The sequence below is a fragment of the Schistocerca americana genome, chromosome 2 (assembly GCF_021461395.2).
Source record: "Schistocerca americana isolate TAMUIC-IGC-003095 chromosome 2, iqSchAmer2.1, whole genome shotgun sequence".
In the NCBI taxonomy this organism is placed as follows: Eukaryota; Metazoa; Arthropoda; class Insecta; order Orthoptera; family Acrididae; genus Schistocerca; species Schistocerca americana.
Window position 1 is genome coordinate 917,610,952 of NC_060120.1, and position 26,181 is coordinate 917,637,132.

General features: G+C 41.9%; 1 protein-coding gene across 1 annotated transcript in view; it reads left to right on the forward strand.

Moving 5' to 3' along the window:
- Positions 1-7,503: 7,503 nt before the first annotated feature.
- The window catches only part of LOC124595663, a 172,194-nt gene continuing 153,516 nt past the window's right edge, over positions 7,504-26,181 (forward strand). The window contains exon 1 of the mRNA XM_047134507.1: positions 7,504-7,616. The gene's annotated coding sequence lies outside the window, so the exon portion shown is untranslated. The remainder of the gene's footprint in view (positions 7,617-26,181) is intronic.

The window sequence follows — 26,181 nt, forward strand, 5'->3', positions numbered from 1 at the left end:
TATATTACTTTATCCCCCTCCCTTAGCAGTATGTTATTCTGCGTTTGTTTGCCTGTCCCCATTTCCTTTTTTATAACATCCCAGAATGCTTTGCATTTATTCTCTGCATTACATATTATTTTGTCATTAAATGACTTTTTTGCGGCAATCAGCACCTTCCTATAGGTCTTTTGTATCTATGACAGAAATTTAAGAATTTTGGAACATTGCGAATCTTTCTCATGGAACTGAGGTGTTTAAATGTTTGGGAGTAGTTCTTAATACCTGCTGTTTCCATCTGTTTTTGTGAGATGTTGATACATACATGCATACTATTGGAAATGTCTTTTCAGAGTTCAATTTATACAATGTAGAGAATTTAGGCACAAACATCATTAATTTTGTAATTTTGTACACGCGTTTCATATGGACTTAACAACTTGCATTCAGTACTTGGAATAAACTGACTTTTAGTAAATGTAAATCCAAGGACATTCCAAATGTTTGCAAAAAGCGTCTCAACTAGTATGTCGTTTTCTTCTTTGCTGTAGGAAAAAAGCGGATAGCCACCAATACCTTTTAGGTTTCCCACTATTCTTGATTGCATTGTCGAGTCATCGTAAATTATGCTCCGGCGCCATTAAGAAATGATTTCTGGTACTCCAAAGTGAGAGTGTCCCGAAAAATAACGTACTTAGATCAATGAAATTAGAGATTTATCACACATTCAAATACATTTTGAAGGACGAAATTCTTCCATTTTTCTTTCTGAGGCCTTACATGTAATTTCTGTTCATCTGTCATCATAATCATCATCATCATCATTGGCACGACAGCTCTTTCTGAGCATTGGTCTTCTGTAGAGGACTATTCCATTCTATCCCGATTATTGCAGAACTTCTACAATTCTGGATTCCACTTTTTTTATGTCCTCTCTGACATCTTCCTCCCACTTCAACTTTGGCTGTCCCACTCTCCTGGTTCCTTTAGGCATTGCTTGAACGTATCCTTAATCACTGTGTCGTTAGCTCTCAGTACATGTCCTGTCCATTCCAGTCTTTTATTCTTAATATATCTGACAATATCTGTTCAATATGTGGATAATTCACAGTCTAATCTCCTCCTCCAGACACCATTTCCTTCCACTGGCCCAAGAATTTGTCTCAGCACCTAGAACCCCTCAGCCAAAGCGGCCGGCGGCTGTTTTTCACCGTAGCTTTCACCAAGATGATCAATTTATTAAGAATCTCTAAGTCTTTCATTCCTATATACAGCTCCCTTCCGTCAATACTGTCGTAGTCCCATCCGATAGTTATAAGGAGGTGATGTGTAACTGTGTATCAGTCCTAAATTCCTTATATTTTCCTAGTATTTGCCTTATTGTGTATATCTTTTCGATCTTCCTTGATGGAATCCACATTGACTGTCATTACTTTCAATATAGGGTGCAAGCGAACTAAAGACGACGTTGGAGACATTTTATACGCAGTAGGTAAGAGGCGATTCCCCTACAGTCAGAGCGCACCATGATATCGCCTTTCTTGTGTATTGGGCATATGATACCTATGTTTCATTCATCATGGATACTTTCATTTGTTCAGATCTTTATTACAAGCTCGTGGAAATTTTTGACAAATTCTTTTCCGCATTTTTACCAGGTCTGCTTGCATTAGATCCATTTCAGGGACAATATTATTCTTCGGCTTCTTGATGGCTGCCTCCTCTTACTCGGCAGTTGGCGCTGGTTCCCATATTTCTGACTTCCTTGTGTTTACAGAGGGTAAGATTCGTTGGTTAGTTAAACCATCCATCCACATGGAAGTACATTATTAGTCGTACATACTCGTTCTACATGACTTAGGTAGAAATTGCAGACTTTAAAGAGGCCCTTATGTGGAGGATGCTGGGAGCGTAAGCTTGCGATTGGCTCGTAGCACATTTGCTGCTGGGAAAATTCCCGCATCCTTCTCCCCGGGCATCGAGATAACAGCTTATAGAAAATACGAACATGTAATGGGTCAATGCTTCACAGAAGTGGCACGAGTGTCGATGGTGAGCTGGTAGAAGGACCAGGTACAGCCTTTTCGCTCATTATTCTACATAGTATTGACAATAACCACTATGCACAAACCGCAAATGAATCAGCGCTATTTTCACTGCTAAGGCACACAATTTCGTTACGTAGCAAAGGTTGGCAACGAGCGTAAACATTCCCTAGTGGGAATTCAACCGAATTTCACCGATCAGAAAAGGGCCACCTGAAAGTGTGCGGTTAGTACTCGTACTACAGATCCCTTTGCGACTATTGTATAATCTGGAGGTAATGACTCAGTGTCGGATTTGTTGTTGAAAGCAAATAATCCCCTCTCAGCCACGAAACATACGCTTCTGTCTGACTAGAATACTATCGGCCAGGTCGTAATCCCATTTACTTGCTCAGGCCTTCATAGAAGCAACTGAAAAGTACCGTTTCAATAATGACGACAAAAAGTTGTTATTCACGGAACATACCACGAATGTGGCAGGTCATGTTATATTAAAATGGAGTCATGATCAACCTCTAGTTTCTTAGTCCGCAGAACGCGAATTACGAGGTCCGACTGCTGCAGACAGTAGTTCAGGCTAGGCGCAAAAGTCTGGCATACCAAACAGGTTTCAGATGTCAAGAATATACACTAACGCGAAAAAATGGCAATATTAAAAAATAATTAATGTACTTAATGAAATTTCGGGAATACATTTGTCTGGGAAACATATTTCAGTGATTAATATTGCAAGTTGGCAGATTAATGGAGGCGTGACATAAGCCATTCCAATTGTGAAATGGTTGCACAATAATAACCGATGTAACAGCAAGGAATGTTGAATGCAAGCATGCAAACGTGCATGCTTTGTGTAGTACAGGCGCCGGATGTCGGTTTGTGGGAAGGAGTTCTCACATGATGTCCCATATGTGCTTGATTGGAGACAGACTTGGTGATCGAGCAGGTGAAGACAATATTTCAACATTCTGTAAAGCATGTTGAGTTACAACAGCGGTATGTGGGCGAGCGTTATCCTATTGGAAAACACCCTATGAAATACTGGTCCTGGAGAGCAGCATAACAAGTCGAATCGACGGACTGATGAACAGATTTGTAGTCAGGATGCTTGGGATAACCACGAGAGTGCTAATGGTGTCATACTAAATGTTAATTTTAATTTTAAAAATCAACAGCCTCAGTTGCATAGTTTACCTAGATTTACCTACAGCACTCGTGGCTGCCGCATCGCGGTCGCGAAGTGGGGCCGAGGCAGTTTCAGATAAGTTTTTACAGTCTGACGATAATTTATGGATTTGTAGTTTTAGCTTGACGATGTCCACTATGGACAAACGGTAGTTACTTTTATTCTGAAGAAGGTTGGGTTATCCCGACTGAAATCTAGGTAAATCTAGGTAAACTGTGCAACTGAGGCTGTTGGCTTTTAAAATTAAAATTAATATTTATACAGTTGCTGACAGATCCGCGAAATGTTGAAAATATTTAAGTTCATACTAAATGGCACGCCATGCCAAAACACCAGCTTATGTTCAGAGCATCTAAACATACATATATACCTACATTAATCCTTGTTCCATGGATCATGAATACGACATTTCGAAATGATGAGAAACGTGTCACTTGAACATAAGTTTTCTTTACACAAAATAATTAATTAATTCTTTTTTTTACAGTTACTACTTCGTATCTAAGAATTCATTAATTGAGTTAATTGAGTAGAAGGAGTTGTCATTCAGAAATTCTTTTCATTTGCTTTTAAATGTTGGTTGGCTATCTGTCAGACTTTTAATACTATTTGGCAAATGACCAAAGATTTTTGTGGCAGCATATTTCACCCCTTTCAGTGCCAAAGTGAGATTTAATCCAGAATAGTGAATATCATCCTTTCTTATAGTGTTGTAGCTGTGCACTTCGCTGTTATTTTTGAATTGGGATGGGTTATTAATGACAAATTTCATAATTGAATATATGTATTGCGAAGGTACTGTGATTATCCTCGAGTTCCTTAAATAAATGTCTGCAAGGTGAACTTGGATGGGCTCCAGCTATTATTCTGATTACATGCTTTTGTGCAATGTATACTTTCTCTCTTAATGACGAATTTCCCCGTTACTGACATGTTTATCACCAAAATCTGCAATAATCCTAATAGCATAATTAGTTGAACCTAACCGTTTCAGCAGATCATCGATGTGTTTCTTCCAATTCCTCATCAATGCACACACCCAGAAGTTTTGAGTATTCTACCCTAGCGACAGACTTCCGTCCATAGTCTTTATTTATCAATGGTGTTATGCCATTTACTGTGCAGAATTGTATAAACTGTGTTTTCTCAAAATTTACTGAGAGTCCATTTGCAAAGAACCACTGAATTTCTGAAAGTATAAATTTCTGAAATTTAATTTTCTGAAAGACATTATTTGCAATTTCCTGAGCTGATTCTTGTTTCTTGGGTGTGATTAATATACTTGTATCAACAACAAAAAGAACTAACTTTGCATCTTCATGAATATAGAGTGGCAAGTCATTAATATATATTAAGAACAATAGGGGACCCAAGACTGAGCCCTATAGGACACCATTCTTGATACCTCCCCAGTTACAGGACTCTGCTGGTTTTTGTAGACCATCTGTACTGTTAATTTCAACCTTCTGCATTCTTCCAGTTAAGTATGAATTAAACCATTTGTGCACTGTCCCACTCATACCACAATACTTAAGCTTATCTGGAAGAATTTCATGATTCACACAATCAAAAGCCTTTGAGAGATCACAAAATATCCCTGTAGGTTATGTTCGGGTATTCATTGCATTTAATATTTGATCAGTGAAAGCACATATAGCATTTTCTGTTGAAAAGCCTTTCTGTAAACCAATTTTGTAAGTACTTCATTTTTACAAATATGTGATGCTACTCTTGAATACATTACTTTTTCAAGAATTTTGGATAAAGCTGTCAGAATTGAGATTGGGTGGTAGTTGTTAGCATCAGATCTATCCCCTTTTTTATGCAGTGGTTTAACAATAGCATATTTCAGTCTATCTGAAAAAATTCCCTGTTTCAGTGAGCTACTACATATGTGGCTCAGAATCCTACCTATTTGTTGGGAACAAGATTTTACTACTCTGTTGGAAATGCCATCAATTCCACGTGAGCTTTTACTTTTGAGTGAATTTATTATTTTCCTAATTTCAGTAGGAGAGGTGGGTTGAATTTCAATTTTAACAAATGGTGCAGACAGCTTGGATGTAGGCCGTCAACCACCTTCTAACCAACACATGGCCATCACAAAGCAACACAAGGCACCGAGGCAGAACCGGCTCTCGTCAGAAATCACAGCAGACCTCCACTCTGCCATCCAATGACCTCTCGCTTGACACCACTGAAGTCGCAATTAGCGGTGGTTTGGAGTGAGCCCAATGCATGTCATAGGGCGCCTGGCTGAGATGTTGAAATAACCGATTTGCAACAATTCGTTGTGTCACTATGGTGTCAATTGCTGTTCACATTGCTGCTGCAGACGTAGTACAACACACCAGAGCATACGGTGAACACTATGGTCTTCGTTCTATTCTCGTGACCACCACTGCCAGCAGTCATTACAGTGGCTAGATCCTTGGCAAGTCTTTCTACAGCATCGCAGAGGGAGCATCCAGCGTCTCGTAGACCTATAACATGACCTCGTTCAAACAAAGTTAAGTACTGAAAATAGCGTCATTTTTACCTTAAAGGCTAACATCAACTAGCCACGTCCAATCTCGTAGGTAACTAACGCTGGCAAAATTTCCCGTTCCCAGTAGTATGTGATTTGCAGATTTTTCTACAAGTGGCGAGGTATTGCAAGACTTGATCCTCCAGCTTGGATGGATTCATGGCGTCATTACTCAACACTCCGTTGCATAAAAGGCACGAAGGTAATCGTTTGTCTGACAATGATGGAATGAAGACAAAAATGTGTGAATTCCCAAGGGACCAAATTGCTAAGGTCATCGGTCCCTAGACTTACACACTGCTTAAACTAACTTATGCTAAAAACAACAGATACACCCGTGCCCGAGGGAGGACTCGAACCTCTGGCGGGAGGGGCCGCGCAATCCGTGACATGGCGCCTCAAACCGCACGGCCACTCCGGGCGGTGAATGAACACTTCAACTAACCAACGCTATACTATCTACAGAATGGACCATCTATGGACAAAAATTGGGCTATTCAAATAAATATGATAAGACATGGCAATCAAAATGAACCCTCTCGCCGGCCCGTGTGGCCGTGCGATTCTAGGCGCTTCAGTCTGGAACCGCGTGACCGCTACGGTCGCAGGTTCGAATTCTGCCTCGGGCATGGATGTGTGTGATGTCCTTAGGTTAGTTATGTTTAAGTAGTTCTAAGTTCTAGGGGACTGATGACCACAGTTGTTAAGTCCCATAGTGCTCAGAGCCATTTGAACCATTTTTTTGAACCCTCTCAATCTCAAGTCACGATTGGTGCGTTTCTACGCAGTCGAACTATTTCATAAAAAAAATTTACTTACTTTTCTCCGGCACTCCCAAACAACATGAGACTGATTCTGTTTATCTGGTATGATACCCAGCTATATTCTGTTCACATGGCAATGAACGAGGGCTTTCTAGTTCCGGATCAAGATAAATCGATCGACCTCCACCTACTCATGTTTTGCATTCGGCCGCTGCCAGTCTCAGCTGATGTAGCCACTGCGAAGTGACTGTTGACCCGTCTTGTGTCGCAAATTAACACATCTCTTGATGAGACGAAGCGGTTCCTAGCTCATCACCTGCAGCGCCAGATACTTTTTTCATCATTTGGAGAAGGAAAATATATAGCACTCTACGGAGTGGAGTCAGAACAATAATTAATCATGTCGCTGAACGTTGCGAGCATAAGAGCGGAAATAAAGAGCTGTTCCACCGTATCTCACAGCCAATTGAGACGAACAGTAATGTACACAGGAGCAAGTTTCAGCTCTGTGAGAAGGTTTTGGAATTGTGATTGCGACCTCTCTAAATGGGATCCACTCTCGTGGACCCCCATGTACATCTAATGCGAACTTCTCCCTTAATTTTTTTTTCTCTGCTAACATGGGTCCCTTTCAGTTTGGAGTCGGTCACTTGGGATCGATATAGACCACTTTGGGAATCACTGATACGGAGACATGGGTTTAAATCTAACAGGAAATGACTGCCACCACGGCTGCAATGCAGACTCCAATTGTTGGAAAGAGGCGGCATTGTCGAACAAGCAAGTAGGCCATTAGCGTCAGCTTGGGTGACGCTGTTTGTGATGAAAGCGAGCGTTTACCTGGAAGCTCAGTGTTCCAGCAGCGGCGACTAACGCACGGCCTTATCAGATAAGACGTGGGCGCTTTATCAAGCCCAGAGCGCCACTATCTGCGTCGGCAGCGTATAGGTAAGTCTCGCTGGCGCTCTTCTTCCCAATTATTTTGGCGTTATTCGAGGATTCTCGCATTTCTGGTGCTGACTCAAGTGCTGCATATCCTAGTGAAGACCACCCAGTGCATCTTAAGTTATTCTGAAGCTGGGAGACGACGCTAGTGCATCGGGCGAACAGTTTACCAGGTAAAGCTAACATGTGGGCGTGTCTCCTAGTGGGCATCGGTCGTTTTCTGTGGTGCGTTCCTCGCCTTATATCGTGCGTCTAAGAAAAGTTTGCGTTTCTCACTTTAGATGGTTTACAAACCAAACAACATATTTTCGAAGTGTCGTCCAGTTGTCGGTGTACGTGAAAGTTTTGAACCTAATACCGGAGGCCAGCGGATCAGATTTTCAGCTCAGACTCAGAATTACAGGCAGACCATCGGTGTGGCAGAAATATTTCACAAAGTTGTCTTTGCAGAGACTCTGCAGAAGACAGCCTCCGCTGATGCGTTCTAAGTACATTAGCGAGTGGAGGTTGTTCGTCCCACCTGTACTTGCTGTGGGATTGAAATTGGCTGTTTTAATGTATGCCCCATATAGATGTTTAACCATGTCATTTATACAGGGTTATTCCGTAATATGACATCAAGTGATTTATACAGGGTGATTCCGTAAAGTTACAAGCTTTCAGGGATGATTGAAAACGGTAAATGTATCAATTTGATGTAAGAGAACCTGGCCTAGGACGATCAAGTCAAAATTTATAAGCGAAAATCGTTCTGATACCACTGAAGCGGTGTAGATGTACCGGTACTATTGTTGCTAAGACTGAAGGGTAGCGGGGTCAGGGATTTTCTCTGCCTCGTGATGACTGGGTGTTGTGTGATGTCCTTAGGTTAGTTAGGTTTAAGTAGTTCTAAGTTCTAGGGGACTGATGACCATAGCTGTTAAGTCCCATAGTGCTCAGAGCCATTTGAACCATTTTGAACTTGGCCGTCCTAAACCATGTCTCTTACCTCAAACTGATACATTTACCCTTTTGTATCACCCCTGCAAGTTTGTAACATCATCGCGGAATCATCCTGTATGAGAAACACACACACACACACACACACACACACACACACACACACACACACACAGAGAGAGAGAGAGAGAGAGAGAGAGAGAGAGAGAGAGAGAGATGTTTGAAATATTAGAAATCTGTTATAATTATTGCAGCTTTAGAGTAGGATATGTACTACACAAGATGACATGTCAAACTGATGACGGGATTGAATGACATAGTAACCAAATGTCAGCTTACCAAATATTTAAAAGACGGAAGAGGTATTACTCTACAGTGAGGACTGTAGTCTCTGCTGTAGCGTTGGTCACGTGACAGCCACGTTCCAGTTAAATTTTTTTTTTTTTTTCTGCGTCACAGAGGACGTTCGCGAAAATTATCCTTACGGCAGTCGCGACAACTTGTTGTGACCAACATTAAATTTATTGACGGAAGGAATAAGTAATGACGGTGTGCCATTGAAGCATCAGTCCCAAAGAAAAAGAAGCGAAGCGTACACAACAAATGTCCCACTGACACTATGGATAAAAATATTACTTTGCATCAATTCTTGCTATATTATGAGTAATACAAAGAAATATCAGCTTTGTGAAAACTTCACAGCTTTTGTTCACCGAACTGAACTTCGCGCTAGCAAGGAAACTCTGAAAAAAATTGTTTGTGTTTAGGATTGGCTTTAAAAGATGCCAGAACAAACGAGTCATCATATGCGGGAGAGGAAATGTAGTTTTAAAAACCGGCGAACTAGTTAAACTTTTTACGAGAAAATGAAACATCAGATAAAATTGGCCAGTGGTTTATTCCGCTGCAGTGTAGATTCATACACATTACGCTGTGATTAAATGATGTCACAGTGATAGTGTGTGACGAGTATTATCGTGCAAAAATGCCAGTCAATGACTAATTGTTGCGCTGTCCATGACAATGGTGTGTAGACGGGCAGCGCGTAACAGCGCTTCAATTTTAAGACCACTGGAGTGCACTCTGTTAACGATATCTCTTCTCTAATACTGAGGCGCCGACACGACGGTGCTACCAACACGACCCTTCATTTCCCTTTGCAGCTGAGAAGTGGGTTGTGAGACGTGACTGGATATCGTCGTTCAGACGGTAACAGCATTGCCCTCGAAAATCGAGGGTCCGTTTCGTATCCCGATCGGGCACCGGAGCGGTTTGCCTATTAGTTTCATAAAAAATAAGACGCTCTGAACGTGACACACTATATGAGTAAGGTGTATTGCTGGAAGGACGACAGTATACTGCGGAATTATCGGCATGTAGTGTGCCTAGGCCCTAGAACCTAGACCGTCGGGTGTCTACCCTTCTTAATCCGTATGTACAGCTTGTTCACTGTAAGAATCTTGGCGCTGCCGTTAGCGGAGAAAACCGGCACAGATCGGATGACGTCGATAGACATGCAATTTTTTTTCTGGTTGCTACTAACAATTTACGGTAAACACGTTCCCATAACTGCAGTCAGTTTACCGTGTTATATTTTCGTGGTGTCGTCATTCCCTATCTTTAAATCAGTGAAGAGGCTGTGCCTATTCCGTCGTTTGTTTTTTCTAGTGCGTCAGCGATCCCGAAACAGAAGAACATGCTTCTGCTTTCGTAGAATAACACAACAGAAAGTTACTATTACAGCACCGCGAAAGAGATGGTTAATTCGCTCCCATTGTGAAGTTACTTTGCTCGTTGACAGATGGGAACTAGTTGAATGGATACAACGAGCGGCACTGACAGCAGCGTTGCCAACAGTGAAATGGGATTGCCCACTAAAAAGCTCATTCAAAGCCACCAGAAATCACTAGGTTTTATTTTCGTGGGTTTAACAAAATCATTAGCTAGTTATTTTTTTAGGCATTGAGTATGTACAGTAGCTGAAAATATGAGACAATTCAATTTACCCCTTGTGTTTAAAGCTGGAGTAGTATTATGAAATTTGTCACAGCGTAGTTATGTTATAAAAAATGAGCAGCTCCAGTTCGTCAACGCGTTTCTCGACAGGAAGTTCAACGTCAGAGGCAGAGGTAGTGGCGGATAAAGTACATGCTTCATATGCCGTAACAGTTCACCGGTATTTTGGTAAGTTGCTGTGGAACAAAACTGCTGAGGTCATAGGTCCCTAGGCTTACACACTAAGGACAAAACCCACCCACATACACATACACACACACACACACACACACACACACACACACACACACACACATTCCCCACGGAAGACTCGAACCTCCGACGGGGGGAGCCACGCGAACCGTGGCATGGCGCCTAAGACAAAGCGGCTACCACGCTAGGCCCGTAACAGTTTCTGTCTGCTACAGCACTTTGTTGGTAGTTCATAATTGTGGCAACATTGTTTCTTCCTTCTCATTCCTGTTCTAATCGACAAAAGCGAATCCATCACTTCAGATTTCATCCTTTCTTTCGCTTTAGTTTTAATAATGGTCATCCTGGACAAAAAGTCTTTCTACTTCCGCGTGCAATGCAAACGTTACCAATTCGTGAAATGGGTTGACGTCACTTGCCTGTCTCCATTTAAACACTTCGCGCTAGAAATCAATAGCGTCTGTGGTTTCCGACAATTTGATAAGAATTAAATTTTTCCATTGAAGATCAATTATTGTTATCGTGCCAGGGTCAAAATTGCACGGTTCAAGGAGAGGAATCAATAGCTCTTTAACGACCCGAAGATCTTTGGACACTGCAAAAAGTGAAATTCCTCTTAAAATTTAATACTGTCTTGTAGTCCTTGCAACAACTGAATTATTAGTTGGCAGACAAACTGGATGTGTCTCTGACGTAGGATGTGTTCTTGTTCTGGGTGTAATTGAGATTTTCTCAGTTCACCAATATATTTTTTCGAATTCATGTTCTAGATACGCTTTAGGACGTAAGTTCTTTTCACAAAGTCCAATTTAATTTTCTTTGCCCAGAATACGTGAGGCCAACAACACGTTTTATTAGTGACTCTATTAGCACAATGAGGTCAATTAACAGTTTGCATGAATCCCCTGTGCTGGATTCTAAATGTTTATTAACCATTTACAAATCGAATAGAATCGACTTTAAAAATATTAAATGCGTCAAACTGCATTCGTCAGAAAACATTGCCTGAAGCATTTCTGCAGTATGACACTTGTCTTTGATTCGTACTATTTCGAAGTGCGTCCTAAACTCTAACAACTGGTCTGTAGTTACCATAGGCTCTCTGGACAAGTATAACACATGTGGAATATTCAGGGGTTCTTGCTCCTTCATTGACAGGCTGATAAATATCAAGATACAACTGTTGGCGCAATGATGAATCTCTTGGCAGAAATTGCAAGTTGAATTGAATGGTACATACGCTATATAAGAATCAAATGCGGAATGAAATTTAGAGTTATATATTAATACCTTCATCTGCCGACGGGCGTTTATATATATTAACGGGGACAGGTGAAAATGTATACCCCGTCCGGGACTCGAACCCGGGATCTCCTGCTTACATAGCAGACGCTCCATCCAGCCGAGCCACCGAGGATAGTGCGACTGCAGGGACTATCTCACGCACGCCTCCCGCGAGACCCGCATTCTCGCCTTATATGCCCACACATTCGTAGCGTCCCTACCCAAAACACTTATTGCTCATGGAAGACATTCTTACCAAGTCCCGTAAGAGTTCGGGTAATATGTGTGCATCCGCACAGAAGAAGGAGGCCATGGCCGGTATTGCCAGAACTATATACTTATAGACACCATTGATGACCTGCAGCCGTCTAAAACGAAATTAGAATTATATATTAATACCTTCAGCTGCTGGCGAGCGTTGATATATATCAACGGGTCAGGTGAAAATGTGTGCCCCGAGCGGGACTCAAACCTGTGATCTCCTGTTTGCATGATAGACGTTCTATGCAGCAGGGCACAGAGGATAGTGTGACTGCAGGGATTATCTCGCTCTTACCTCTCGCGCTACCCACATTCTCACCTTATATGTCCACACACTACATTCTTATTGTTATCTACGATAATGATGGATGCTGAATAAATGTGCCACAGCAGTGACTCGAACGCAGGTCTCTTTGCTTACTAGGCAGAAATACTGACCGTTACATCACCACACTCCCATACTTTAAGTCGCTGCACAGACTATCCAACTACAGTATCCTCCCCACCGTAAACTTCAGTTCATATCTTCAGCTTATTTCTCCTCTAAATCGTCACTATTAAAGCTGAAGATATGAAGTTTGTGTTGGGGAGGGCATTGGACTTGGGTTGTGCGTGGAGCACTGTCGAGCCTAGGGTAATAGTTAGCATTCCTGCCTTGTAAGTAAGGAGACCTGGGCTCAATTCCTTGATGTGACACAAGTTGTCATTCATTCAGCTTCCGTCATTAGCGTGGATAAAGGTAAAGGTTAAGTGTCTCAAGGAAAATTTAATTATACAACACTGTTGTTAACACCTATCATCACGTTCGAATTGTCTGCGCTTGTACCCTGTAGCTTGATTGGATCTAATTCGAATTCTTGAAGAGTCTCCGTAATTGCTGTTACGATGGATTGTGCGTTACAAGGGTCGAGGTCGGCTTCTTTAAAAAGTGTTGAAATGATCACATTGGTTGCAGCACTCTAATATATTACTATTATTTCTAAACTTTTTGTCACGCTGACGTCTGTTGATTCATCAACTGGAATGACATGCTGTCGGCGATATCACGCTGGTAATTTTCCACAAAACAGTGCCTTAGTAAATGTTTCATAACTGCACTACACTTTGTTATATGCACTTGAACTTTTCTGGCAACACCAATGTGAATTTACTCTTGCACAAATCACTTAGGGGTCGTATGATATGATCGCACATTAGTTGGAAACAAATAATGCAAGGGAACCTTCAGCTTGATTTACTTCTGAATATTCTTTCAGGGTTTTGAAAGGTATTTTTATTTGTCTTACTCCAGAAAATGGTGTGGAAGCTGTGTGTGTGTGTGTGTGTGTGTGTGTGTGTGTGTGTGTGTGTGTGAGAGAGAGAGAGAGAGAGAGAGAGAGAGAGAGAGAGAGAGAGAGACAGAGAGAGAGAGAGTCACCGTGGCTTAATATGTCAGCATAACGCGCTAACAAAGAACTACGACAAAATTTACAATATGCTGTTGTGTCATCGCCTTGAATTCTTTCTAGCAAGTATGCAAATTTACTATCACGTATCCACGCAGCACGAAATATCTGTATATACTGTGCCGTTGCTTTGTCGATGTTCGGCACTGAAACAGTATCGAATGACGTAAACAACATCACGATAACATCTGCACTGCAAGTATGCACTATGCATGCAGTTGCAGCTGTATTAATACTAACGGTACTCCCGCGTAACTATACGGAACGAAGACAGAATATCATGTATTACAAATGTTTAGATGATGAATTTAAGTGTTGCTAGACGTCAGCAAATAATGATGCGTGCTGTATTTTGAGTGAATAAAGTGATTTTTAAAAATAATTTTACCATAATAATACTCAAATATTTTTAAACTCTAATACAATTCTCACTAGCCACTTGATGCAAAATTCTCACTGTAGACAGCTATAAAAATCACCAGATTTAGTGGGAAAACCACTGATTTGCCAACACTGACAGATAGCTTTCCGTCGCTGTCAATCTAGCCTTACTTCGTTAGCAGTAGGGTTGGACGTGGTTGGTGCATCATCGATGTTGATTTTGATTTCATATCGATTTCTAAACCTACCAATGTTGTGCTTCCATTTTTTTAACTGATCTTGTTTAAAATCTAGGCGCTCTTTGAGGTAATAACTTAACTGCATTGGTAGCTCCATTCATGTTCCAGTTTGCAAATTATTCTTTTCTTGTGGTATTTTATAATGTTCAGTCCGATAATAACATTTGGTCTATCTGTTTTCCAGTAATATATCAACATCTTGCTCACTTTCATTGAAAGGTGTTTGAGCAGCTGCAAGCAAATCCTTGATGATTTCGATTGCCTTCGAAATATAAAAGCATCCTGAAAGTGAGTGTTCTTGAATCGTAGAACGGGCTACGTTGACACCAAGGCTGCCCATAACTGGTGATAAGTCGGTGGACCCGTGAACAAGGGGGCAGGGGGGGGGGGGGAGGGGACTCGGGGCAAGGGGGGAGGCGACCCTCCCCCTACCCGTACTTAGCTCTCAGGAAAAAGAAAAAAATATTAGTGCAATCACTTGTTTTTTCCTCAAGAAAATGATTTAAAAGACGGCATTGTTCAGGTTTTTAACAGCTCTGGAAATTGAACTTTTAATGGCTAATTACAAGTCGCCATTCGCCTTCCAAAATATTAAAAATACTCGATACCCCCAGATCTCGTTCCCCCCTACAAACTACTGTATGCGCTCCCTTTGTTGATTTGGCTGGTATGTTAATATACAGTTAATAGCAATCCCTTTTTTATTTTTTATTTCTGTTCTGATGTTGCTCCTCAGACATTCTTCATTAATCTGTACTGGTTTCATGCAAGATATTTTGATTTTTTTTCTTCCAAATTGAGTATGACTGCATAATACCATAGGTCTACACGACTTTTTCATCCAAATGTTCCTTCTCCTTTGACCGATGCGCTGATGTAATTATATGTTCAGAAAAAGAGTCGTTTAAATCACAAAAAAATAATTCCAGAATCTCATTCTGGAAACATCCCCCAGGCTGTGGCTAAGCCATGTCTCCGCAATATCCTTTCCTTCAGGAGTGCTAGTTCTGCAAGGTTCGCAGGAGAGCTTCTGTAAAGTTTGGAAGGTAGGATACGAGGTCCTGGCAGAAGTGAAGCTGTGAGGACGGGGCATGAGTCGTGCTTGGGTAGCTCAGTTGGTAGAGCACTTGCCCGCGAAAGGCAAAGGTCCCGAGTTCGAGTCTCGTTCCAGCACACAGTTTTAATCTGCCCGGAAGTTTCAAAAAAAAAAAAAAATTGGTTCTTGCCAACATCGACATTCGATATTTTGCCCTTTACGTCAGTGTTACCACAGTCTAACATAACGATGTTTGAAGAATGTAGTATCGATATTGGAACATCGATGTATTATCATCCAACATCGATATTTCATAAATACCGATGATTATCAGGCATTCCTAGTTAGCTGACAGCATTGAGTTTAGCACGCCGTCTACAACAGTGGCAGTGCATATTGCTTTACATGTCGGGTTAAGGTTGAAGGAAGAAAAAAGAGATCACGGTTTAAGTTTACGTCGACAACGAGGTCATTAGAGACGGAACACAAGTTAAGAATGGGAACGGAAATCGGCTTTGCAATTTCAAAGGAACCACCTTGATATTTGCGTGGAACGATGCAGGGAAATCACGGAAAACTTAAATCTAGATGGACGGACGCAGATTTGGACCGTTGTCCTCCTGAAAGCGAGTCCTAAGTGGAACCAGAGCGCTCCATTACAGGTAGACTAGTATTGGTAGCGAACTCAAAGAAGTAGACAAACTGACCATCGGCGCGATATCGTACACCGTCTTTTGACTAACGTGGAGTCTGGCACTCCCACCATCCACTGTAGCGAGTGTTTTTCTGGATTTAAAGGGCCCCACACGCTAGCGACAGATCGCTGGTGATATCGCCTGCAAATCAGTCGCTCGCTTCCACAGTACTACAACCGAGCGATTTGTCAGGCAGTTAAGAGCAGGATTTCGAATGTCACTGTGTCATGAAATTCTGCTATGCAAAATGAACTATCGTGTTTAGAATGCGACACTATATCGTAGCAGTCGGCCGGAGCGTAAACAAACCAGAATTTATCGCCATAGCGGTAGATGAGGCGATCGGAGGAACAAGCCCCGCCTCCCTCTCGCAGGTTTGGCAGTCTACATCCATGTTGTCTGCTCCTGCAAAAGCAGAATTGACGTAATTGTCATACGGATCGCCGATTCCTTCGAGTGTTTTGCGTAAATCGATATCCCCCTACTGCTTCTGGCTAGTCTTATGAACACTACAGTGTCAGTTCTGGAAACACGGTATGGCTGTCGGAGTTCAGCTCCGAAAATCGCTTGTAGCTCCATATAAAGGCACTGTAGCATCTGAGTCGTGACTGAGTCGACCGACTGGTACTTTTTTTATATTGGTTGATGTCGACGAAGTGATGTTGTCAAGAGTGAAGGGAAAAATAAGAAATATTGGACTGATATGGAAGTTACACGTTTCCTACTTGGAGAGTAGAACATTTGATAATTATTAGACGGAAAGATATACGTAGGCCGTAAATGCTGATGTGTATGCTGAACATCGAGTATAGATTTAAGTGTCAGGAAGTCGTTTCTGAAAGTATTTGTATGGACTGTAGCCATGTATGGAAGTGAAACATGGACGATAAATAGTTTGGACAAGAAGAGAATAGAAGCTTTCGAAATGTGGTGCTACAGAAGAATGCTGAAGATTAGATGGGTAGATCATATAACTAATGAGAAGGTATTGAATAGCATTGGGGAGAAGAGAAGTTTATGGCACAACTTGATTAGAAGAAGGGATCGGTTGGTAGGACATGTTCTGAGGCATCAAGGGATCACCAATTTGGTACTGGAAGGCAGTGTGGAGGGTAAAAATCGTAGAGGGAGACCAAGAGAGAATACACTAAACAGATACACAAGGATGTAGGTTGCAGTAGGTACTGGGAGATGAAGAAGCTTGCACAGGATAGAGTAGAATGGAGTATCCTGCGTACGTGGTTCATTTCTGAACTGCTATACACACTCTCTCTTTTAATGCCAAAGGCTGGCCTGTTGATAAAACATTCGATGGAAATATAGAGCCTGTATGCTTTTACTCACTCTGAAGTTTTCCAGCCACTCTAAGCCTTCAAAATGTTGGAATACGACAATGTAACCTACCACCAGTGGCTACGTCGCACTTTTTATCGTAATGCGCTTGAGTTAGCTGGGTACGTGTAATAAAACACTGTCGCACACATTATCGTATTTTTGGGAGAAAATGAACAGTTATAAGTTTTCAGTAGAAAATAATAACACTGTTCATGATTTTGTGCGGATGATTGTGGAGTAAATAATAGAGCGCATTTGAGACATCTGAAGTATCGGCAGTTCTATATTTTTGAACCACATTCGGCGTTTTACAATTTGACGCAAGAGCTTTGTTTACAAAACACTGTAGTGACACGGTGTGATGTGAATTATTACGAAGGTGCACTATAATGTTACCGACAGAGGTTATTTGGCTTACTGTGTTAACAAAGCTCGCGTAACAATCGTTTGTAGATACTTCCTCTTGCTTCGTACCTGACATCACCCGCTCCGAGGAACAGTGTGATTACTCCCAAAGTCTGACTGTCTTTCGTTTCAATTAAGGTTAGTGATGTTATTTCCCACTACGTATTGTTTCCATTATCCTAAGTTCCTTTCACTAATACTTAATTCACACTGTGTCTTTACAGTATATTTGACTATCACGTGTCAACGGATGTCTGAAAAAGTTTTCATACATATTTCAATGTTTATCTCATTCAAATACGTACTCCAGTCTGCTCATTTTCTCTCACCGATTGACGCACTGTTAGGCTCCCGTCTTCAGCTAAGCAGTATTAGAAAATATCATAGACCAGGCTTTCCAAACCAATGTGTCACTTTGTTTTACTGTTTGGCGTACTTAAAGTGAGTTGCTGCGTGTATAAGTCTTAATTAGGTAATCGTTCGAAAACATTATTTCAGTTTTACGATGGGGTGAGTTACTGGTCCTACAAGGTTCTATTTTTGTGACGGGTAGTTTTAGTGTCTTTAGCAATGTTCATTGTTTGGCTCAGATATTGGTTCTTAAATCAAACTGCACAGCGTCTGTTAATGGTTAAATTGGTAAAATAAAATTTTAAGAGACGTGACAATCATGTATTACACAATGTGAAATAATACATTGAAAAGATGAGGGTACATATTGCTAGATAAGTAATCCATCATGCTACGGCACCTCGTGACGTTAAACCGGCCCTATTCAGAACAGCTGTAGCTTATTACAGATTAACTGTACGTGTAAAACCAACCGACACTCGGAGAAACTATAAATTATTGGGCCAGCAATTCCGATTCAGACACAAAACCAAAATCGGTTTCGGAAGTAGGAGTTTTATTTACACGATATTTATCACATGTAACCTCAGATTAACGGTATTGGGGCTATATCAGTACAGACGAGCTCTGCAAATGTGAACTGCAAAACCCACAACACAAACTAGTCTGCAGGAAACTGGACGAGCCTACTAACAGCAAATGACAAGCTGCAACGTACTGGGCTTCGTACGGGATATAAAGATTATAATCCCAGACAGAATCCAACCAGCTCTTTTAAATGAACATTGCCTTCTGTGTTTTACTTTATTTAATCTTCACTTCTCTCACTACCAAGTATTCTGTAATGCTTTATGTTTTCTCTTTATTGTTATCTTAAAGATTTTAAGGGGAATTAGATTTGGAAATGAGGCCCTTAAGGTAGTAGATGAGTTTTGCTAACTGGGGAGCAAAATAAGTGATGATGGTAGAAGTAGAGAGGATATAAAATGTAGATTGGCTCTGGCAAGGAAAGCGTTTCTGAAGAAGAGAAATTTGTTAACATCAAGTATAGATTTAAGTGTCAGGAAGTCTTTTCTGAAAGTATTTGTGTGGAGTGTGGCCACATATGGAAGCGAGACATGGACGATAAATAGTTTAGACAAGAAGAGAATACAAGGTTTCGAAACGTGGAGCTACAGAAGAATGCTGAAGATTAGATGGGTAGATTACGTAACTAATGAGGAGGTGCTGAATAGAATTGGGGAGAAGAGGAACTTCTGGCACAACCTGACTAAAAGAAGGGTTACTCGGAGATGAAGAAGCCTGCACAGGATAGAGTAGTCTTGAGAGCTGCCTCAAGCCCGTCTTTGGACTGAAGACCACAACAACAACAAAGATTTTTGTAAAAGTGATGTCTTGGATGCGATAAATGAAATAAAACAAACGCTATCTGGGGTTATAGGTGGTGTTAGACCTCGCTCTCCTCCTTCGTGGTATATCGCAACGCATGGAGTGTTATCGGGCGAGATAAGAGTAGGCTGACCAAACGTCACAGAAAACCGGCATTGTCCGGCTTTTATTGTAACATACGGTGTCCCGAAAAATTGTTTCGAGACGCCCAAAAGTGCCGAAATTCAGTTTTTAAATATATTTTGTCAGTTCTGTAAGTTTTTAGAGATTTCGCTCGATCAAATGGAATGAGACATGAAAATTCATGCATTTCACCTTATTTCTCTAACCTCTGTAGTCCCACAGTAGGCCCATTTGTTGATACCGCAACACTGAAGCATTAACTATATATTTTGAATTGTACTGTGACTGGGAAGTAGTTATACTGTTGTAGGTAAGAGGCAAGCCAGGTAACGATCGAATTTTATTTATTTATTTTGATCCATCATTGGGCATTTTTATGCAGCTGATGTCCTCATAGGTAGTTTATATAATTATGTTGTACAAATACATTTTGTTGACATAATTACAGTACATGTACTAATAATAATACAGGGCACATGAAATATACACTAGAGAACAATCGAGTTTGGTACCTGGGATAGAGGGTTGTTTTATTTTATTTTGTGTTATATTTGTCTGTAGCAGTCATGACAAATGGTTCAAATGGCTCTGAGCACTATGGGACTTAACATCTATGGTCATCAGTCCCCTAGAACTTAGAACTACTTAAACCTAACTAACCTAAGGACAGCACACAACACCCAGTCATCACGAGGCAGGGAAAGCAGTCGTGACACACTGTTCCATTAGCCATGTTGAAAATAGTGCTCTGTCTTCATCAAGCAAATAAACAACGCGTTGGTCCACCTCTGGCCCTTAAGCAAGCAGCTATTCTGCTTGGCATTGATTGACACAGTTGCTGGATGCCCTCTTGAGAGATATCATCCAGTTTGCGCGTTACATCGTCAGAATCCCCAACCAGTTGAAGTGTCCTGCCCATAATGCTCCTAAAATTCTGAATTAGGGAGAGATTCGATGACTGCTGGTCAAAGTAATATTTGGTAAGTACGACTACAAATAGAAGGAACTCTCGCCGTGTGAGGGTGGGAATTATCGTAATTATTATTTATTATCGTATGCATCAATTACAGTAATACACATATAGTAAAACAAAGAAATATATTTAAAAATGAACATGTGAAATTGTATATAGCACACAAGTTTTAAAACGGCTCAGACTACACTCGGATGTTGATGGACTCGATCAAGCGGAATGCCTCGTGGGAAGCTTGGTGGAGCTTCTCAATGCCACCAGGGAAGCGTCTGATTGGACAGTCATTCACAATGTGGCTCATTGTTTGGGTGTCACCACAGTCACACACACTGTCACTTGAAAAGCCCCACTTGTGCATGTTGTATTTTCACCTACCCTCTTCGGTCCGATATCTGTTTAACTGCACCCACACCTCCCTTGGTTGGTGGAAGCCGGGAACTGGAACTGTTGGATTGTCTACAAGTACGTGGTTTCGGGTTCTTGTAGCTTGCCACTCACGTTTCCACTCTGCGTCCTGGTCGAATCCTGTGGATAGCAATTGGACTCCCATTTCATATGCTGGTCTTCTAGATTTGGGGCGTTTCCTGGGCAGTGATAGCAAATCGTCATGAAGAGGGATCGAGATGTTTTCAGAAACATGCTGACAGAGGTTGTAAAGAGCAGCCTTTCGACGGTCTGGTGGACAGACGTTTGAAAGCACTGGTAGCCAGCAAGTAGGTGTAGACCGGACTGTACCACAAATTACTCTCATAACTGAGTTCAGTTGGACGTCTACTTTCGCTATGTGGATGCTTCGGAGCCAAACTGGTGCACAGTATTCTGCTGCGGATTACACCAGTGCAAGGGACGCTCCTCGGAGAACTGATGTGGTTGCTCCCCATGTACTGCCTGCCAACTTTCTCACAAGGTTCACTAGTGAATGAAATTTTCACTCTACAGCGGAGTGTGCGCTGATGTGAAACTTCCTGGCAGATTAAAACTGTGTGCCGAACCGAGACTCGAACTCGGGACCTTTGCCTTTCGCGGGCAAGTGCTCTACCGACTGAGCTACCCAAGCACGACTCACGCCCCGTCCTCACAGTTTCATATCAGCGCACACTCCGCTGTAGAGTGAAAATTTCATTCTAGAAACATCCCCCAGGCTGTGGCTAAGCCATGTCTCCGCAGTATCCTTTCTTTCAGGAGTGCTAGTTCTGCAAGGTTCGCAGGAGAGCTTCTGTAAAGTTTGGAAGGTAGGAGACGAGGTACTGGCAGAAGTAAAGCTGTGAGGACGGGGCGTGAGTCGTGCTTGGGTAGCTCAGTCGGTAGAGCACTTGCCCGCGAAAGGCAAAGTTCCCGAGTTCGAGTCTCGGTCCGGCACACAGTTTTAATCTGCCAGGAAGTTTGAAGGTTCACTCGTGTTTGTATCTTCTTGGCTGAGTTGGAAATGTGTTTTTTGTATGTTAAAGTTCTGTCCAGAGTGACTCCCACGTATTTTGGGCATTCATTGTATCTGACTGTGCCAAGAGGGCCGAACTGTGGACTGATCTTTGCTGATGAAAGGCGATTAGAGAGGTGGAACAGGCTTACCTCAGTTTTAGAAACATTTGGTTATCGTAATGAAATGTCAACTCACTATGGCTTCCCGTGAAGGGCAATAAAACGGGGCTTAGAATATCGTCGACGTACCACTGTGCGGCAAGTGTGCCGGGAATGACAACCAGAGGGCCCCCACTGTTGTCCGCCGCATGTCAGCGTGGTATCTCACCACTGTCCAGGGCTTCTCCAGGCGCGTCTTCGGCTTGGAATCTCATTGGTTGGAGTAGAATTGTATTCAGTGATGAGAGTAACTTCAAATGGTGTCTCAATGACCAGCAAAGACGTGTCTGGGGGTGCCTCGGACAGCAGTGTGATACCAATGTGATTGTTGCCTGCCATACAGCCTAACAGAGGGCTGGAGTGCCATTTCTTTTCATGGCAGGCCCCCTTGGTTGTCGTCCCCAGCACCCTTGCAGTATAGCGGTACATCAGTGATGTCCTACGCGTCGTTTTGTTGCCCTTCATGGCAAGCCGTCATGGGCTTAGATTTCAGCAAGATAATGCCCGCCCGCGCACAGAGAGAGTCTCTACTGCATGCCTTCTTACTTGCCAAACCCAGCCTTGGCCAGGAAGATCTCCAGACCTCTCCCTAATTGATAACATACGGAGCATCGGGGCAGGGCCCTGCAACCAGCCCACGATTTTGAACATATAACGCACCAATTAGACAGAGTTTGGCATGATATCCCATAGGAAGACATCCAACAACTCTTGTCAATCAATAAGAAGCCGAATAACTGCTTGCATGAGGATCAGAGATGGACCAACACATTATTGACTTTCTCAGTTTGTGAAGCTCATTCACTTGAATAGACGATACGGTTGTTCCGAAATTGAAATCATTTGTTTGTCTATATATCATCACGTCTTCGATTTCTGTCACAATCAGGTAATTCCTTTGTGGCGTGTCTTTTTTTTGCCTTAGAGTGTATTTTTAAATAAGTTTCTCATTAGTGTGTTCCAGCAGACCTTAAGATAATAACAGTATTTATCATGAATGCTTTCATAAACAAATTATGTTTTCCCAGTAACCTGCTAATGAACTAGAGCCCACGATTTTCCTTAACTGAGAATGAGCTCACGTGATTGTTCCGCTGTGCCCACATAATCCTATGTATTATTGCTCCCATGTATTAGTGTGTTACAGCTAACATCCATTGTTTCATTTTGAGTACCTTCTGCATGGTTATGTTTGAAGAACTACAAACCTTTATTGAGCTGTTCAACATCATCACATTGTTCTAAGTGGAAAACAGGTCTAGTACCCATAGTTTTGCTACTGTTTCATCATTTTGCTAACTGATGAATTATTATATACTTGTGTGGCGAAGAGAACATTTCTCCAATGCCAGATTAGTGGTGTGTGTTATGCTTTATGTTGCATCCTATTATACAGATGAGATAAACTGTGGATCGTTGTTTGCTTTGTAGGACAACATGCCCTAATGGTATGTATATCAGAATACACATCCTGACGTCAAAATGTTAATTTACAATCAGCCTTCAGTTTTTGTCTGCATTTAACTTTATGATCACTTCCGGCAATCACACTTTTAGTATGCAAAAAATTTCACAGTGCACCATGATAGAAATTACCTGGTAAACTGTGGCCTATCGCCCCATTCTATATATATGGATGGATTCTGCACGTATGTTTGGATAAATAGATTCATAGGACCACACACCTACTGTTTGATGATGGGGGGGGGGGGGGGGGGGGGGGCCTTGCAGGGAGCAAAGGTGCAGAGAAAGCAAGCTCCACCTATCAAATCCCAATATCCTGACCGCTGATTATTGTGCTGAGAGTGCCACTGCAGAGGGGACAAGCTGCTCGTGCCTCGCATAGTTGTGGCACTATACACATGAGGTTACTGGTTTGACATGGCACGACAATCGCTAACAGCCATGGCACACACAGGTAGGGAAAAATGACAGTATTGACAGTGGCCAAACATATAACACTGGCAGCAGCTTCAGCCAATCAAGAGCTATTTATGAAGCACTCACTCAGAGTGTTGAGCATAACCTGTACCAGAACTTCGGTGTACATACCTAAATGTGTGTTGATGACTGCTTTACTTCATTTGTATTAGTTTGGAATATGGGCAACGCCAATTTCCATAGCGATGGGAAAGTGTAAAACAAAGTGGAGGGTAAAAAACCTTAACTGAAAATTCAAAAATGTCAGTGACACTATACTTACGTTACCATGAAAAAGGAGTTTGCTGCTTTAGTTGCATGTATTCCGAAGAGTACTCATAAAAGTACTGATCATGTTCAAGGGCATACTTAGGGGAGGCCGCTGTCCCCTCCTCCAGCCCCCCCCCCCTCCCCAACTCTCTCTCTCTCTCTCTCTCTCTCTCTCTCTCTCTTCTCTCTCTCTCTCTCTCTCCATTACGTTTATATGCCGGCCGCGGTGGTCTAGCGGTTCTAGGCGCGCAGTCCGGAACCGCGCGACCCTACGGTCGCAGGTTCGAATCCTGCATCGGGCATGGATATGTGTGATGTCCTTAGGCTAGTTAGGTTTAAGTAGTTCTAAGTTCTAGTGGACTGATGACCTCAGAAGTTAAGTCCCATAGTGCTCAGAGCCATTTTCTACCAAGTGTACCCAGACCCATTTGTCATGAAAAATATGAACCATTTTGCTTTTTGAGCTCTATTCTCTATGCAAAATTGTGCATTTCAAAACGGAAAAAACATGATATCCTATGACTATAATATCACTAAGGCTTTGTTAGAATCAGCCAACTGATACAAATACTTGGGTGAAACACTTTGTAGGGATATCAAATGGATTGATCACATAGCCTCAGTCATGAGTAAAGCAGGTGGTTTATTGGTAGAACACTGGGGAAGTGCTATCGGTCTAAAAAGGAGATCGCTTACATATCAAAAAAATGGTGCAAATGGCTCTGAGCACTATGGGACTTAACATCTGTGGTCATCAGTCCCCTAGAACTTAGAACTACTTAAACCTAACTAACCTAAGGACATCACACACATCCATGCCCGAGGCAGGATTCGAACCCGCGACCGTAGCAGTCGCGCCGTTCCGGACTGAGCGCCTAGAACCGCTTGACCATCGCGCCCGGCGTTTACGTATCACTTGCGCAACTGGTTGTAAGGGGATTTTGAATGTATACAGGGAAAGACAGCGTGAATGGTGCCACATTTGTTTGATCCGTGGGAGAGTTCTGCAGAGATTCTGAAGAAACTGAAATGGCAGAATCTGGAAAATAAATATAATCTACTCCCAAGAAAGTCTGAAATGTGGGACTCAGGGAAGGCAGGAAAAGGTGTGGACGCGGCCTTGCTCAGTTACCGTTGGTTGCTCAGTAAACATGTACACTTTATTTAAGGAAATAATTTTTTAAAAACAATCATTTTTAAAAATTGACTGTAATACAAGCTACACTGACGACTGAAGGCCTTATTAAGAAAGAATTCAAAATTATTTGTCGGCTGAAGGCCACAAGCAGTACTTCAGAACAATTAGCGGCTGAAGGCCTGAATTATAAATGAGGAAGACAACTACACGTCAAAAATACCAAAATAATTTTTAAACAACCAAATAAAAAAATTGACTGTAACACGACCTACACGCACAGCTGAAGGCCTTATTAAGAAGAATTCAAATTATTTGTCATCTGAAGGCCACAAGCAATAGGAAGAATTTAAACAAAATATTATTTTTTTAAACAATTGACACAATCAGCCCAAATAAAGAAGGGAGTGATCCACAGACAGTGCTCCAAGGATCGACCTGAGAAAGACTCTCAAACGTAAGTAAGGTGAGACAGGCAACCAAGTGCTATACTCACTTAACAGGATGGCAACTCAAACCAGTCACAGTTAAACGCAATACCAACATTCTCACAAAATCTACCTAACGTGCGATGCCCAATACACAATAGAATAACCCATGCCAGGCAGACAGGCAGACTACACTCTTGACATCGTAAAACGACAAACATTGTACAAGAGAACATGTTCAAACGCAAGAATAATCCAAGGTAATGACAAGTTGCCTCCACGAATCCAGTACGCAGACAGCGTTAAAATAACTGCTCATTCAAAACCGCACTAGATACAAACC